The sequence below is a fragment of the Odontomachus brunneus genome, unplaced genomic scaffold (assembly GCF_010583005.1).
Source record: "Odontomachus brunneus isolate Ranch 3 - 2012 unplaced genomic scaffold, Obru_v1 Obru_scaffold_035, whole genome shotgun sequence".
NCBI classification, from domain to species: Eukaryota; Metazoa; Arthropoda; class Insecta; order Hymenoptera; family Formicidae; genus Odontomachus; species Odontomachus brunneus.
Genome location: NW_022639485.1, coordinates 252634 through 270906, shown reverse-complemented (window position 1 = coordinate 270906; position 18273 = coordinate 252634). Strand labels below are relative to the sequence as shown.

The 18273-nt window shown below is 40.6% G+C and overlaps 1 protein-coding gene across 3 annotated transcripts in view; it reads left to right on the top strand.

Annotated features, from left to right (window-relative positions):
* The window catches only part of LOC116843728 (glypican-6), a 223027-nt gene that overhangs the window by 125192 nt on the left and 79562 nt on the right, over positions 1 to 18273 (top strand). The window contains exon 1 of one of the 3 annotated variants that reach the window (XM_032814421.1): positions 7290 to 8265. The exons of the other annotated variants lie outside the window; for them this stretch is intronic. The gene's annotated coding sequence lies outside the window, so the exon portion shown is untranslated. Of the gene's footprint in view, positions 1 to 7289; positions 8266 to 18273 lie in introns of those variants that run through there. 3 annotated transcript variants of the gene reach the window in all.

Here is an 18273-nt window from a genome sequence, read left to right as displayed (position 1 = left end):
TTTATCACGCGCATATTGCGTCGGCCGATGTCGTGCGTTGCGATCAGGTCTCTCTCTCTTTCTCTCTCTCTCTCTCTCTGTATCTCTTTGTCGCTGACATTCTTCCCTCTGTCTTGGACGAAATGAACTCGACGTGGCCGTCGTACAAATTTATGCAAAGCGTCGTGTCGTCGCGAAATTTTTGGTCCGAGATACGCGGTCGATGTATCGACCCACGCGAACGCAAAACACATACATTCACACGTACGCACGAAACGCACTCTCTGCTCGTTCGCGCGCGCGCGCCCGAGAGAGGAAGAAAGAGAGAGAAAGAGAGTGAGAAGTCCGGTCGAGCTCGGGTTTCAATTGCTCATTAGTGAAGACGTTAGAACGAAATACGTAAGACACACGGGCGGACTCGAGATCCAGAAGTTGGAACAGGTTTGGCGCCGAGCGCGTCAGGGTCTCTCAACCAGACCGGCCGACAGTCGTTAATTTTAAAGCCGTTAGCCGGGTGCGTTCTCGTCGATCTGGCCGAACGTAATTTCCAAACGCTTCTCTCGACGGATAATCCGAGTGACGAGCGAGGAAAATATATGTGGCGATGTCGCCGAGGGACAGGGGACCGACTGCATTGCCGGCTAATTGTCCGCATTAATTCTATATTAAGACATGTGACGTATGTTGTGTCGTTTGAGAGTGCCGTGTTCTCGCAGTCGCGATCGTGGCACGTGAGAAATTGTTAAGGCGATAAATCACCATGGAGTTTATCGCGCCGCGCGATGTCCGTGCCTTCCTGACGGAATGCCCGTAACTTACACGAGAATTACACAGCGTGCGCAACGTAGCGCGCTGATTCTTCCCCGACGGAAATTGCACGGGGTATCCGACGAAGGCGCACACAAAAAGTTACATACTGCACTCGAATAAATGTTGCTTGCCTCAAGTATTTCTATGTGTTTGCGAATCTATCGTGAGTTTGTTAAAAATACATAAGATTGAATCGAATCCATACGAAGTGCGCTCTAATCCTCGTAACTTTAGCATTTTAATTAAGAATCGATCGACATTCATGACGTCATACTTGTAATTGCAAAATTTAACTGGAAAACTCACATCTGCTTATCATTAATAGTTATCACTTGAAACTCTCAAATAAGATACCAGATTTAAACTCAGGGTTAAATGAAAGTTTCTTCAGTTAAATCGCGTGATCACAGATTATATAAATGTCACATATGTATCATAATTCAAAAAATTTGAATTGAAAAATTTAGATTGAACTCAAAATAGAAATTTTGGAATCTCTCATACGAGACAAGTTTCAATAACAACAACTACTAATACGGTCCTAAGTTCAGAACATCTCATTTGGGGCAAGTTTCAAACGATAACTAATCGATACAGACCTAAAAGAGAGAAAGTGAACAGTCGCTTTTCTCAACAGTAGAATAATTTTTGCCGTGTATGCGTGTGTGTGAGTGTGTGTGTGTGTGTGAAGAAGAAGAAGAAAAAGAACAAAAGACGCGCGCAATTTCTTCGATCGGCGAAAGCGAAGACGCGGCAGAGTACACTTTACTTTTAATTATACGCGGGTTTACCATCTCAAATTACCGCGGGATTATCGATTAATTGGCAATTACCGATCGCAAACAGGCCGCTATTATGCTGCATGCGATGCGCGCACGTGTTAATACATGTTAATACATCCGCGAGCGGCGGAAGTGGATGCGTCGCTCATACTGCGTCCGCCCTCGCAACAGCTCCAAATAATTGGGGCGAATTACGTTTGTGCAAATTACGTAACTGGCCGGCGCTGTTTGATCGGCATAATGGAATAAAGGAACAATGCGCGACACAGCGACTAACTTTTGCGCCGGCCCCGCGCCGCAATTACATATTGCGCCGTTATTTTGCCGCCGCCCGAATCTCGCCTCGAATATATCCGCGCGCAACACGCCGGTCTGTTTATCTTCCGCCGTCGAAATTTTCATTTCCCCTTCTTTCCCCTCCGTTCTCCCTTCGTTGTCTCGCGTGTATGTGTGTTCATTACAAATTCTATCGCATATTTCTCCGGTGAACGCGCGGATAAGCGCGATCGCAAGTCCGCGATTTTATTAATTACGACAACAACAGCCATAATTTCTCCGCAGTATGCGCGCGCGACAGTGGCACAGAATCGTTAATTAATAAAAAATGCGCGTTATTCGTGTCATCCACGCTCGTCCGTCCAGCCGTCGGTACTGCGATCGCTCACGATTACTTATTGCCCGATCACTCGCGCTAATCGAAATACGAGTTAACCCCGGCGAAGGTGAGATGGTAGGGAGGGAGAGGAAGGGTTAGGGGGTCGCACGATGGCGGAACGCGTGTTCCATTTCCCTGATTCGTTCGCTCACGGCGCTGTAAAATTACATTACGGAATCGATTAAATCCCCCGGTCGCCCTCCCTCCCCCACGTCGCGTTCTCGCGCCCGCGCGAAATGATACATAATTTATTTCTTCCATTGTTGCAGGTGAGTACCGAGTCGAGATCCAAATCCGAACCACCGCCGCCTGCGGCTGACACACGATTATATCCCCCTGCCCCTCTTCTTCCCGCCTCTGTTCCCCGCTCTGTTCGTCGTCTCTCTGTCTCTCTTCGCCGGCGAGTCGTGTGAGGGTGAGTATTGTACTGAAGCGCAACGACGGTCCTAGAGCATCGCGTCCGCGTGCAAACAGCGACGGTCTGGCCGACGCGTCTACGAGTAATCTGCGCGGACTATCTCTTTTCGCGTAACTCACGTTGACAGTGCATAATCTACATAGATAACACGCGCTCGCGTGTTTTCCTCGCTTTTTCTTATCCCTGAGCGAAATTCTCTCTCTCTCTCTCCCCCTCTCTCTTTCTCTGTAGAAGGGGGGAGAGAGCGGAAAAACGATGAATTTGATTCGTTCCATCTTGATGATTTTTTCAGCGTGTGTGTAGCTAGTTTTAATTAATAAATATAACTACACGTAGCGCCGTATAAATCGCATGTCGCGGTTGTAACTTGACGACTGCGGAAAAAATCCCTGTCTTTCGAGAAGTCGCTTATAAATTTCATAAATCTGTCCGATAAACTACCTCGGCTGACGTAATTATTTTGGAAGCGAGAAAACGAATAAAACGGATAAAATTCTTGACAATACGCACGCGACTATGGCGTACAGAAAGGTATAAGCAGTAAGACTTGACTCTGTAACTCCAAGTGTACCGACGTAGCATAGCTCCTGTTACTGTAAACAATTGAGAAAAATTAATGTTTTTTAGTCATCTTTTATTATTTAATAATACATTTTATATACCAGAAGTAAATCTTCAATATCATAAAACTTTATCAAAGAGAAAATTGATTTGCCTCCATATAATAATCAAACCAAATTTTTTTTTATTTCATATTCTCTCTCTTGATTGAAACGTTAAACTTACTAGAAGAGATTCAGGATATATTTGGAAAAAATTTTATATTTATGCCAAATTTGCGATAAATTTGTGGATATACAAACTTATAAAATACTTGAAAGAAGTAACATTTACTTGAATACAATATATATATTTTGCTGTCTGATCACGCGCACGCATTGATCTTTAAAATCACGACAATTGTTGGCTACAGAGGCGAGACTAAAATTAAAGAGTTAAACAGTAAGCGAGCACAGTCGATAATCTCAACAAGACAGTTTTACGTGCTCCGTAATTTTCATGTATGATTAATCAATTTGTTTACTGCTTATGTTTTTACTGTTTATGTTTCTCTATGTGTCATCCGTCGGAGACACGTCTGTTTCTCACGGGAAAGAAGAAATTACAGTCACGCGACCATCGCGAAAACTCTTTGATCACGATGGAGACATAGAGCGGCGCAATGCAGCCGGCTGCATGATCGATGGAAATTGATCTAATCAATATTAATGAGCCAGTCGGTCGCGCAAAATCGCGGCGGAACGCGCGCGCGATCATTATCGCACTACGGCATTATAATTCACGCGCTGTAAAGTAATGCGCGGTAATGCATACTGATCGCCGTACTGGCGTGCACGCGCGGTTTTGCGCTAAAACAAATCGGTGTTGGCGCGCGACCGACTCGCGGCGATATCCGCGAGAATAGGTTTGCTCTTTATAGCTCAACTACTGCGCACTTTTTGAACATAATCCTTTGTGTCATGAATTATTTTATCGGACTGATTTTTTCTCACTCCTATCATAAACAAGTACAACAAAAATGCATAAGAAATAAAATTGAATACAAAATATTGGCGTTTTTGGTTTGCTGATTATGAATATGAGGTTAAATGTATACAATTATTTGTATAAATAATAAAATATTCAAATTCAAAAACATGTAAAAAGTTGAAAAAAAGTTTTTATATAAACAATTTCTCGGTTTGGCCGAAATTCGAATCATTTTGGCTAATTTAGCACAGATTTGAAATATTTCGGTTGGAATCTTGGCTAAAAAAATTTAGAATAATTCATGTCTCAGCTATGCCGATTTTGTTAAAATTTTAATTAAAATTGCCGGATTTCTCTCTCTCTCTCTCTCTCTCTCTCTCTCTTGGTTTGGCCGAGATTTGAATCATTTTTGACTAATTTGGCACAGATTTAAAATATTTTAGTTGGAATCTAGGCTAAAGAAATTTAGAATGGTTCTTGTCTCAGCTATGCCGATTTTGTTAAAATTATTTAACTATATCTTGTATTCAATTTTATTTCTTATACATTTTTATTGCACTTGTTTATGACAGGAGTGAGAACATTAAAAAGCTATAAACTACCCGTGAAATTCAAAGTATGCCAAAATGAAGAAATATGACCTAAATATTTTTTATACTTCCACATTTGTGCCAAATTAGAAAGAAATCAGAGTGTAACTTTTGAGTAGTTTTACTTGTTAGTTACATATTTTTCAAAGATTATTAATTTATAATAAAGACAATGTAGTTAAAAAAATCTGATAAAATTCTGAAAAATATTTGGAGTGTCTTAAAAAAGTACCTAAATTGCCGTTTCAATAATAGTTTAGTAGAAAATGAATTTTTTCATAAAAAGCACAAGTTTTGACTATTTATTTATAGTAATTGTGGAAATAAAAATTTACCTATTTTTTACGTTTATTTATGTAGGGACTCTATAAAAACAAAAAACCAACAGTTAACATAAAAGAATTCGTTAAAATAATTAAAAACTGAATGGAAAAAAAAGTTGATCGCTGAACAACCCATTATGCTTACGCAAAGATTTAAAAAGAAACATATTTATAATTTGGTATAAAAAAGAGAGAACCTATTCAGCTACAAAGAACAAACAGACCAAATGTCAAAACGCGCGAGGGAGAGGCGAGGAATGGATCGATCACGCCGCGAGTAGACCGTACGTCCGGCCTGATGGAATTGTCCGGAAAGCAATAAAAAACTGCGTGATTTCCTGCGCGCAAACAGTCTATTCGTTCGAAAATATGTATTTTTAAAAATACCCCTCATGGAAAAACAGCGTGGCGGCGTAAATCTTGTAAAATACAAAACCTCGAATGTGCGTTCGAGAAGAAAAAAATAAAAATGGAAGACGTGTCGCAGGAGAAGTTATTTCGACTATCGAAAATAATGAACAAGCCCGGTAGATTGAATTGCATCTCGAAATGAGACGAAACGGAACTAATTGCAATAGTTCACGTCTATCGTAATATCGTTGTCTCGTTGCCGAGATTATTATTGCATTAAGACGATTGAATTGCTCGACGCTATAATTTATTAACAGTACTTATACGTCGTTTGCCCCCGTTATTGTTGCGACCGTAATTATTGAAACGAAGAGCGAGACACGCGGCGTCGTGAAAAAATAGAAAAACGCAACTTGCCATGTCGTTCCGCGTTGTCAGGAATTGAGTTGCGCAGTTATTATCGGAAAACTTGGATGTCTCGCGGTGCTGTTTCTCTCGGTTTTCCTTCATTCTCTTTTTCCCTACCAAAACAATCAATCGAGAAAATAATATGAAATCCCATTGGAAAGATTAATGAGAAGCCCTATTTCCGTTTCGTGTTTAATGAATCGCCCCGAGAGAGAACACAAATGGTGGAAACGTGCACTATCAAGGTAAGGTAAGTCGATATTTGCGCCTTGATAAATGATAACTCCCCCTTCTTCCTCTTATTCGAGATGAGGTAATTTCGCGCGAGACGTGTGTTGTGACTGAGTATGTATCTTGTTTGCCTCGATATCCATAAAAATCTCTGGGCAATAAATTAAAGCCGTAAATGTAAAGCTAACAACGTTGTCTCTCAAAACAAAAATTAGATTTTGCATCGATCCTACAGATTCTATCAGATTTGTAGGTTTAATGTGGAATCAATATGTTCGTTATTATAATGTGTGACTTTTCACTGCATCTCTAAAAAAGAAAAGTGTCAAATATGTATAAACTATGCTAAATACAATATTCCCGTCTTCTTAGAGACGCACATCGCCTGGTAGAAAAGTGCAGATAAAAGATATCATCCTTTACATGTTGACATTTTAGGAAAGACTTATAACATTTTATTTAACATTTTATATTTTTGTTATTCTTATAAATTTATATATATATTTCTATATAAAAATATAAGAATATAAATTATATTTTTGTAAATGCTATGTGTTTATTATATATTATTGATATTTTTTATTATATCTGTTTATCATATCAAAATTCTTTGCTTGTACTTAATCGTTATTTTTAATCTCAATAAAATAATAATTATTTAACTCAATCACGCGAATAAAATATCTGCGTAATGAGCAAATAATAAATAATCTAAGATCAATGGGCAAAGAAATCAACTTCTTTTTATCTGTTTATTTTTATTTTTTATATATTATTGGCGTCGGAAATTTTAATAAGATTGGAGATTCAAGACGTAAAACAAAAAAAAAATTGCAAACATTGACGTGGACTGCCATCCTACGTCTTGTATTCTATCCTGGTGTCGGTTCTTGGTGGTCATCGTGGCCAGATATTCAATGATTCTACGAAAGTACGAGTCGGTCGGAAACGAAACGCTCATTAATGAACAATCGCACATTAACTGACGACAATCGTCGAATGTTATCGGCAAAATTTTCGATATGTGGTCTATATGTATGCTTTGGTAATTTTTTTAAAGGCCGCAGACTCGGAATATTTTTCGAGCGTTCATTACACAGTGTAACAAATAAGCAATCTCAAGGGAAACTATTCTGATATATAATTTTTTAATTAATATTTAATAGCTACATAACAATATTTGTATATATATATATATATATATATATATATATATATATGTATATATTAATTTGTTAAAATTTTTTAAACACGAGAACGCCATATTGTCTCTAAAATTATAAAATAACTTTGATATCGGTGAGTTTTTGCAGCTTTATGCAAATTGGAATTTTAAAGGTCCGTAGAATCAGAATTGCAAAATATGACAATGGAGTAACGTGAGAATATTTATATATGCCTTGTATAAAAATCATAAATAAGGGAAAGAATTTCCTACATTAAATATACAATAATATAGAGAATAATATCTTATTATTAATTATTTTAAAAATTACGACGTATTTTTAGATAGTTTTTCCATTTCGCAAATTCAAGGTATCTTTATTTCTTATTTTTTTTATAAAATCACAAAGTGCAGGAATAATTAACAGCTGTTAATGCGCAAAGAAATTATGCGCTACTTTAATAGCAGCTCTACATATTATTTGATGTGATTAGTATTAAAAAAATTGTGTCGATACAAACGCCGATTATATAAAATAAATCGAGTCTTGCTGATGAATGATTAGCAGTCGAGATACATGAATATACGGCACAAAATTGAATTGTTTCCTTTCAGATAGACATTTATTCACGCTGTGCGCATTGTTGTGATTTTTCAACCACTCTAAATATACGTGTCGTTGATCCGCGGGCACGCCGTGTGGCGATGGGTGGGGGGTGACGTTATCTTCCGCCGATTGTTTTCGTACTCGCGCCGCGCACTTTGCGTCTCGAGCCGGCGAGCGACGCACGCGAAGTAAACATTCCGGAAGCTCTTCACAACATCCATCGCGCGATTAAAATATTCCGCCGACTATTGCGATCTTTCGGATTCGTCGCGTCGCTTTTCCCGATCGAATCGCGCGAATATCAGTGTCAGTGTCAGTGCCACGATGAGATATCCGAAGCAGCTGGGCCCACCAGGATTAGGAAGCCAAGACGCGAGGCGGCGGGACGCGGGCAGCGATGCATCAGATATTGTGAGGTGTGTTAAATCATTTATTATGCGGGATATTTCCGGTTTTGACGGAAGTATGATGATGAACGCATTAAGATACCCGAGACACGCGAAATTTAGACCGGTATTCGCAATCCGTTGTTATGCGACATGCCATCAGAGTTTCGTGAATTTTCTACTATTTATCACAGTTCGTTTTTGCTTTTTTTTCTATCTATTCTAAAAGATATCAATTCCGTAAGAGATCTATATTCTAAAAAATGTCTACCTATTCTAAGAAATGTTTATCTATTCTGAGAAATATCTATCTCCATGAAATATCGATCCAAACAGTTAAAAGACGGTTTATGCATACGAATTTGCAATTTATTATGCTCTTAATCAAAGATTTGTAGGAAATTTATTACGATTATTATGAATATATGATAATTTTATGATATTACATAATGCTCTATATAATGACTATAAATATAATACACAATATGAATATCGACCTTACAATTTTATATAAATTTTACAAATGTTGATTTGTGCGTCTAATAATTGACCGTCGGTTGTAAGTTCCGTCTTGAATCTGTCGGCTTATTTTCAATTTTCTTTGAACTTGTTATCGAATCAAAATTTGGGTAACTATTAATCATATTGAATGTCTTTTCAATAGTCTGGTCTTGTTGTTGTCTGGTATGGAAAAGTGTATTACTCGCATTGCTTTTATTACTGTTGCTCTCTATAGATCGTGGAGATATAAAATGCATTTTCCCAGCGTAAGTCCATGTTGAATTTCCACGTTTCACAAACGACAGTAAATAATAATTTGTTCCGTATAATGTTATATCTCACGATTCTTGATACCATTGGTTCTTCAAGTTTGACGGAACTTGCAGGACTAATACAGAACCGAAATTTTGACTCGGATACACGTCTCGCAATGACTCGGGACATTATTAGACACACAAATCAACATTTGCAAAATTTATATAAAATTGTAAGGTCGCTATTTATATTATATATTATATTCACAGTCATTATATGGAGCATGTAGTATCATAAAATTATCATATATTTATAGTAATTGTAATAAATTTTCTACAAATTTTTGATTGAGAACATAATAAATTGCAAATCCGTATTCATAAATCGTCTTTTAACTGTTCATAATAATTATAATAAATTCCGTTCACCTCAATATTTACAAGAATATCTGACGTCACACGATTAATTGATGAATGACAGACGACACATGCGTGACGTGTCGCAGTCGGCCACGTGCGTTACGACTCTTGAACCACTTAGGCACAGTGAGAAAAGTGTATTTTAACACGTTAGCGTACGATTTACGTGATTGAAAGTTTGATAGTTCAAATAACAAAAGTTGCAATAAATACATGCATTTCCTCGATACATATACTCGTGAGCTCTTAACTTCCTGTCGACTACAGCATTTCGTTCGTTAAACGCAGTTACTCCCGCTTTTCGGTTCTGTATTAAATTAACGAGACTCGGCAAAATCGTAGAACCGGCCGTCGCCGGTGATTCTCATGGCGCAGTCAACGTGTTAACACAAATATTAATGGCCGACATAATGACACGAGATATTCCGAAGAATTTGTTGAAAAAAAGTTTACGATATGTGTTTACTGACATATTTGCGGGAATTGCGGAAAATTATTTCGCGGAATGAAGGTAAGAACACGTGCATTCCAGCGCCCGTAATTATTAACGTACACCCCATGTGTCCTTCGCACATTCTCTCCTTCCCGAGGAACTGAAAACACGAACTGAAATACGCGCGCGCACACATACGCACAGAAAGAGGGACACACGTGGCCGTAACCCACGCTTTATAATAATCGGAAGGCGCGCGCTACGTCGACGTAAGGTAATTTCAGCCGTGGAGGTGCGTGCACGCACGTACGTCCGATATCCGACACGACCGGGCAATTACGACGGGTTAAAAGTTAATTGCACCGCGTACAGAGTGACGGGCCGCCGCGCTGTCCGCAGAGAAAATTTCCGATTTTATTCGGGAATTATATATCGGGCCTCGCATTGGCCGCCGATCGACACGCGTGTGTGCAAGCAAGGATAGCTGATACTGGGAACGCGTTCGCGTAGGAGGAATGACGACTTTGTAATGTATATATCACGGTGTACCGTTGATTATTACCGTCATCTGAATTGCATTAAACTAGTCTCCTTCGCGCTCGAAATCGACTTTCTTCTTTTCTATATCTCTAGAGTATGAAATATCTCGCGTATCTCGATGAACGCGCGTTACTAAAGAGTTCTGCGTTAAAAGTATTTCTTTCTTCAAAATATGATCATGATTTATACGTGAACGCTATAATTGATTTTTACGCTTACGCTATAATTGATAATTACTCAAGATACGCGCGCGCTGGGTTTTATCGAGATTTATTAATCCTTCAATCGATCCACTGACAGCGGGTCTAATAACGCCCTCACTTCGTTCATTGCTTGTTGCCACTTTTGTCTCTCGGACAGTTACGTTACGGCCGATGCTATTCATAGCTGTGCAAATAGGCAATTTCGACCGGCCGTCGGCAAGTCACAGCGTGTAACCGTAAACATACGTATACTTAGTGCGGGCACACGATAATAACGACGGAATAATATCTCGTCGCTCAAGCGCCGATTAAGCGACCCGAATCGCGCTGTCAGAATTTCAAATAGATTACGGATCACGAGACAACTTCCCGCGACGATATTTGTGCGTTGATTTCATCACGACACTGACCAGCCGGTAGTAGCCTTGGCTCTATAGAATCACTTTGTACTACTTTTCCTGGCTGTGTGGCAGACAAGTTAACGCGCATATTCTTCGTGTGTATGACACGTGTCTTAAACACGAGTCAAAGGAGAAATATAAATACAGGGAGAAATACATACAGGGAGAATTTTATAGTGAAGACCATTATAGAATCTTGTCACCAAAGAATAGATCGACACTCGGCAGTAATTCGTTATCCTTTCATTTCATACGTACCATTTATGTCTTAGGAACTGCTATTAAAAATTATGCAATGTTTCTAGCGAAATTTACTGTTTTTCAGCAAGATAGACTCTACTGACGGTCTATTTTCCTGAACGGTAAAAAACATTTTGTATTAGTGTTGAAATTAATTCGTGTAGAAATTTTTGCGTTAAATTTTTCATATACTTGTGTGTTCATTTAACGTGCGTATTGTCGTTGCGTTAGGTTTGACTATTCTGTATCTTGAGTTTAGCTCAAGAGTTATTTGTTATTTATCTATTTAGTTTCTTCGCGTTATCGCAGTAGCGGCGCTGCCGATTGCATTTCTTCATTTTCTCTCGTTTTTTGGTTTCTCTACCCGATTACCTCCTACACTATAAAAAAATCTTGCGTACACAGTACGTAAATGTTCCAAAAAGTCCACTCTAAATTTTGTGTTGAAAATAACATATATTCATTCGTGTGTTATTTATATTATATACTAGTTTATATATATTTATATTTTAGTTAGTTATTTTCGACACAAAATTTAGAGTGGACTTTTTGGAACATTTGTTTACGTACTGTGTACACAAGATTTTTTACAGTGTACATAGTCGAAATTGCAGTTTATCGAGACAGATGAAAAATAACAAGTATCGCGCTGCAAGTGTGTAGGATAATGTCTTTTCCTCCGAAAACGTGATTCCGCCCTAGTTTTCTATTTACGGTCGGCTGCTACACCTGTGGATTTCATTAAAGGTACCGTTACCGCCAATGGTCCTGCACGAAGGAGCCATTGAAACACTTTGAAAGCCCTAAAAGGCACAAAAGGCAGTCCCTTGTGCGTCGTGAAAATTGAGCCAGCTGTTACGATCCGCCACATCCTTCTCCGTATCCCCTCTTCTATTTTACGTGCCGAACCTCTACCTCTAAACGATCTCCTCTATCCGCCGAAATTTAGGTGCGCGCTCCCACTACCTGCCCTATCGAAATTAAAAGATTTCGTCGTCTACATCCGCCGACATTTTACGACGATAGCGTGAAAGCACGCGTGTCGATTATTCTCGGTTTCAAATTTCTCGACCGTCAGCTGTGTCGGATATTTAACAGCATTAACTGTCAGTCTGTCAGACTGTATCATTTATCATTACTAGTAGGAACACACCGATCCTATCAACTACAAATGTCGATTGCATCAATTATCATCAATTTTATTACCCAGAAATGATTATACTTATACTCTGAGCTTTACGAACTGTCCATTTTTTCAATCAAAAATTTCAATTTTTAAATTGACTTTGAACTCTCAAATTTACATCGTTGAAAATTGAAACTTCAGATACACAATTATATCACTTCTTTAATTCTACGCGTATAGTTTTCTTTTTGGGACACGCAATCAAGATCTGTCGAGCGACTTAGAAGTGCCATAATTGTATTGAAAATCGCTACTTTTAGACATATTTTGTTCCCAAAAATACAAAAAAGCTTTACTTACAAAATATTAACGCAGCAAAATCAAAACTGCAAACAGATTTTCGCTACTTTGGAATTTTCCCGTATCTTCTACAAAAGTTGTTTCGGGCCTCACAGATCCAATATATTATACACAGAGAGTTAACAATCCTTTAACGCATTGAACGCCGTGACAACTGTGATCGGCATTGTGTAATACTGCATTTCATCAAGCTAAGAATAACGTATAATTAATTGCATCAGAATAATCAGATTAATCCGGTGATACAGCTAACAAATAGCCGATGGAACGAGATAAAAGATAGATTCGCCTCGAATCACATTTATTTGCCGTAACTCAAATAATTCAGTTAAGCTCCGTGTTGCATTATCAACGGAAATCAACAATAATGTCTTAATAAACCCCTTAATTGACGCTAATAAACTCAATCCCGGCACGCGGTGCAACTGCGGTTTGTTTTGATCCCGGGGATGGAGAAGGGGGGCGGGGGTGAATCGTGCGAATCCGGTGCGAGAAATGTGAGCGCGCACAGGAGCCGCCCGCGGTTACGGCAGATGCCACCGGCGAGATACTCGAGGCGAAACGCGTTCTTGTATGCGACGACGACGATGACGACGATTGTGTGTCGGTGTCCTCCCCCTCCCCGACGCGACGCGACTCGACGCTCCTCTCCACGTGCACGCAAGGGAGCACCGCGGCGGGCTCGTCCGTGTGCCGTCGGCGCCTTTGATGCGGCTGCATCGTGCGCGCGTGTGTGTGCGTCGCCCACCGGAGAAAAGTGGCGCTGCCGAAGAATGCACCTTGCGCTCTGCCGCCGTTCGCCTCCTCTCTCTTTCTCTCTCTTTCGGGTAGGACCACCGGTTCTCGTGAGCGAGGTGGCCCTGCTCGCCCGTTCCACTGCGTGAAATAAGGTTTGTTCGTGTTGCTTGCGCTTTTGACACTTTTACACCTAACGCCCGCTGCACACTGGTCTCTCTTCGGAAAGAAGAATTTTGGATTTCGCTTATCGCGTGCACGATGTGCAATGAGCATTAGGTGCAAAAGTGTCGAAAGTGCAAGCGAGCGAACCTATAATTTAACTGATCGTCGCGGGCATGGAGGAGGAAGAAAAGGAGATGGGAGGGCAGTGTTATATCGCGATGCAAATAATGTTTGATCGTGATAATGTTTAATTGCGTCCATAATTTCACGCCGTACATTCGCGCCGGATGCGCACGCACGCACGCACGCGTCTCGTCCTCTTCCTCGAAAAAAGAAAAGTCCCCTCTTTGTGTTTTTATTGTTATTGTTTTATCCCACCGTATCGTTGAATTCAGTCGGCCGGCGGGTAGACCGGTGTCCACTACTTCGGCTGTTGTGCGTAAAGATCGCGACGCGACGATAAGGGAATTAAAAATTATAAGTAGTGTCTCAAGGTTCGAGAGCGCGAGGAGCGCGTGCGTGCGTGCGTGCGTGCATGTTGTCATTAAGACGGGCCTGAATTATGATTTCCGTGACGCGAAATAATAATAATCGTTATGATGCGCTCCTTCCTTCCTGCAGAAGCGGGAGGGAGACGCCGAGCGAATGTTGTCGTGGCGACCTGACATTGATCGACAATTATCGATTAGTTGTGGGCAACGATGTCGCCAGATGAGCGATGAATTGCTTCGCAAGGACAAACCGTACAAGCGAGTTCTCAGGTGTACAAACGAAGGAACGGAACGGCAGATCACTATAAAATAAAAGAAAAAAAAAAGAAAGAAGGCCAACAGAAGCCGGTCGCTGGATATTAATGCGAATATTGAAACTGGAGTAGGATAATAACGTTTGGCAATGCGATAACGTATGCACCAAATATTTTCCCAGACTTGCAACGCGCTAATTAGAACTTTCATATGAAATCATTCTGTATCCCAATTATAAAGACTAAGAAAAAAATGTAGCGATTATTAATATTTTAATCCTAATTAATAATTTATCCTTTAATTATTCCTTTTATTATCCCTAATTTTATAATTTATCCTTTAATTATTACGCTGTAATAATTGTTATCTTAATTTTTATGATATTTTAATAAGTAATTATAATTTATAATTAATATTAATAACTAACATTAACAATTGGTATTTTAATTATGATATTTTAATAATTTATTGTAATTAATATTAATAATTAGGATATACAGGATGATCCGACGTAGAAGATTGATTCACGTTGCAGTTCCGGAAAAATATTCGGACGTTAATGGCAATGCAGACGGTAATGACAAAATTTCTATAACAAATTATATTAAAAAAATATATGTATGAAATAATTTGTATAAAAATAATTACATTATAAAAATTTTTGGCACATGCGTTATCACAAAATCTTTTTGTGGAATATAAAGTTTATTTCTATGAAAAAAGCCTGATATCCCACAAAATTTTGAAATATTTTTTCTCAGTATACTCAAATCTCTCTCTTTACTCGCGAGGTGATCTTGCGATCAAAAGTCCTCGCCGTCCCGAAATCGCCGCTCATTACTCTCGCCTCTATTTCGTGTAATTCAATTTGCGATACGTCTCGTGACCGGCGGCGCTATCGCGCTGCCACGGAAACGCCGCGCATATTGCCCGCGCGGTCCACAGACAATGAAAAAGGTGACGTTGACGGAGAACGCATCCTGGACCGCCGCCGTCGGCGAGGGTTGCCTTCTCAGGTCGCGGCATTTTTCAAGGCGCACTCCGCGACGCGGCCGCCGGCGGAAAGCCATCTCTCTCTCCGAAAATCGAGTTCGCCCTCCGGAAATCTCGCGCCGTCCATCCTTCGGCGCTGAAACGCCGGCGAAAATTGTCTTCCGTTTGCTGAACGCGCCCCCTCTCTTCTCCCCTGCGCCGTCCTCTCCTCTCGTGTGCCGCCTTTCGTGATCGCCCTGGTAGCATGCACTTCGTCCTCGTCCTCGCCGTCGTTCTTCTTGCTCCTGACAAAGTGCGTCGGCTGAATGCAATCTCGCGCAATTGCGCTCGCTGACGTGTCCGGCGACGGATGCCGCGTGCTTCTCCCGGGATATTTTTTCCCGCCGTCAAATTCATCGGCAGAAACTCTCGTTGTTCTCACAGGAGCAAGTTGACGAGGTCGTCCTTTTATTCAGGCCAATTTGCCCGCGGTCGGAGAGCACCGAAGTTCTGCTCTCGACATGTGAAATTGACAGACAGAGGATTTAAGTCGCGCTTTTCCGCGGATTTCCCGATTTCTTGCGATATCTGTGTTGTTGAAGCACCTATTAATTAATTTTCCGCCGGACCTGCTTCTTCTTCGCCTTTTTCTTTCTCGTCCTGCCCTCGGAGTTCTTACTTTTTTTCTTCTTTTCTCTTCTCCTTTCCCTTCCGTATGGTCGGTCGAAAATTCATCCTCGCTCTCACCCGCTTCTTTGTGCGTCGTACACGCCGTGCATTTGCGCAGCTGCAACGTTGCCGGCGACTGAGAGGCAGGTGATAGGAACACATGCTGCATGGACCGTGTTGGGCAATCTCCTTCTCCTACTTGACGAAGTCTTCCTCGCGATGCGTTAAGCTGAGATGAAATATGCGTGTGCCAAGAAAACACAGCAGGAAGTTCTTTGACGAATAATCATGTTGCCTGTGTGCCTTAATATTAACATTCCGCAGGGAGGGAAATAATTCTTGTTTTATTTACAATTTTCGGCGATGAATCTTATTGTTCCGAAATTATTTAAATTAGTCTAAAATTTACGTGGCTTGATTTATTTCATTTTGCGCAACGTGGAGACTTAATGGCGTTTCATCGCAATGTATATATATATATATATATATATATATATATATATATATATACACATACACGGAAACGCGATGGAGTACGCGAAACCGTTTCTGATGCGTGTTTCCGCGATACCGTGTAATCTCGCGATAATCTTTGGCTTGGAGCTATCTCGCTGTGGTGCGGAATAATACAGCATAAGAACCTTTGGTCGCCATTAATCTTAGTTATCACAGGGTAGTGAATAGCGGCGCACGCGGTAACTCGCGGGGAATCAATCAGAGTTTTTGCACGAGCGGATAAGTGCAAGGGCCGAAAGGTAGAAAAGCTTAAGAAGAAATTATCCGTACCGCGTAATAAAGTAACCCCGCATTAGCATAAACGAGAGGAAGAAGAAGGAACTTTAACATAGTACCTTAAAAAATAATCACCGAGCGCACGAAGGAAAGGAGGAGGGGCGGTCAGTGTAGAAACGAAAACTCGTAAGCTCTTTTCATTGGCTCTGAGCCCTTAAGTGATTCTAAATCTTTTCCGTTCTCTCGTCACGGCTAAATAATGATCTCTCGCACGATCTTACTCTCCAGCCGGGCCGAGCCTCAGGACTCGAAACAACAGTAAAAGTAACCCACGTTTGTTCGTTGTAGCGAGAAATTAATCTCAGCGTAACTCTCAGGTATATCTGACCTGTTCTAAAACATGTTTCCTTTCTCTATTATCCCATTGCATTGTGTAAATGAGACGGTAACATATCTGTGCACGTACTCTTTACTATACAAAGTACAATCAGCATATACTTCGCTAAAATACTATACATGTAATTGAAGTTATAAGTAAAGTCTCGCTGAAAGGATCAATTAATATACGGAAAAAAAGATATTGTTGGGTTAACAGTATTGTTATCAATCAGAAACGTTTTACTGTTTCATTTCAAAAGAATATACGGAGGAAAAAGTTCTGTCGAATTGGGCGGATACTTGCTTGTTATTGTCTCCTTGTTTTCTTTTCGTGATTGTACATCTGTAGAGCCTTGCATTTTTCTTCAGAAAGGAACTGTCGGAACAAAACTAGTTGGTCATAAATAGAATCAATAAAGTTTGATACAAGCTTCTACGTGTTGAAATGTTAAATGAAACACTGAAGTCGAAAGTAGAATCAATATTATGATTCGGACAGTCACGTTAATTCGAGCAAATTTTCTTCCCCGTGCACATTCGAGAAGAGCCGTCTCGTTCGCAAGCAGCTTCAGTCGGTGCTGCCGCAAGTAACGCTGGAGCAGGGGATTAACCATCGCTTCCGGCCCTGAATGCCCCGCAACAGGTCCTCCCTTTCCCTTCTGGCTGATCGAGCTTCGATAAGGTATCTATCGACTATTCTCTCTTCCTTCCTTCCGATTCCGCGGCGTTACCCGGACGGGGATAACACAACGTGGGCCTCGATTCAAACGAGTACTATCACCCTGTTATTACCGCGCATTCTGCTGTAATTTCGAACTTAATTATAACAAATAGAAATCGATCAAAACACACGCGGGGTACGATGGACAGTCGCGCGCCGCGCAAATCGAACGGCCCGTTTTCTCACATCTGCTCGAAGGAGGATGTAGGAATGAGGAGGTAAGTCGGAGAGAAAGTGCCCGCGAGGTTGTCCCCCCGTCGCGCCGCGCGTTGCATACGTACGCGCGTGCGGTTGCTGCACGCGTGTGGATTCGATGCATGCGCGAGGATCCGAGGGAAAAGAAGAGGGGAAAAAAAGGAAGTCACCGGTCAGATGGTCAGGCCTCATTAGCGAGATAAGTTCCACGAAGAAGTTTTGCAGTTCGCCTCTCTTTCTCTCCGTG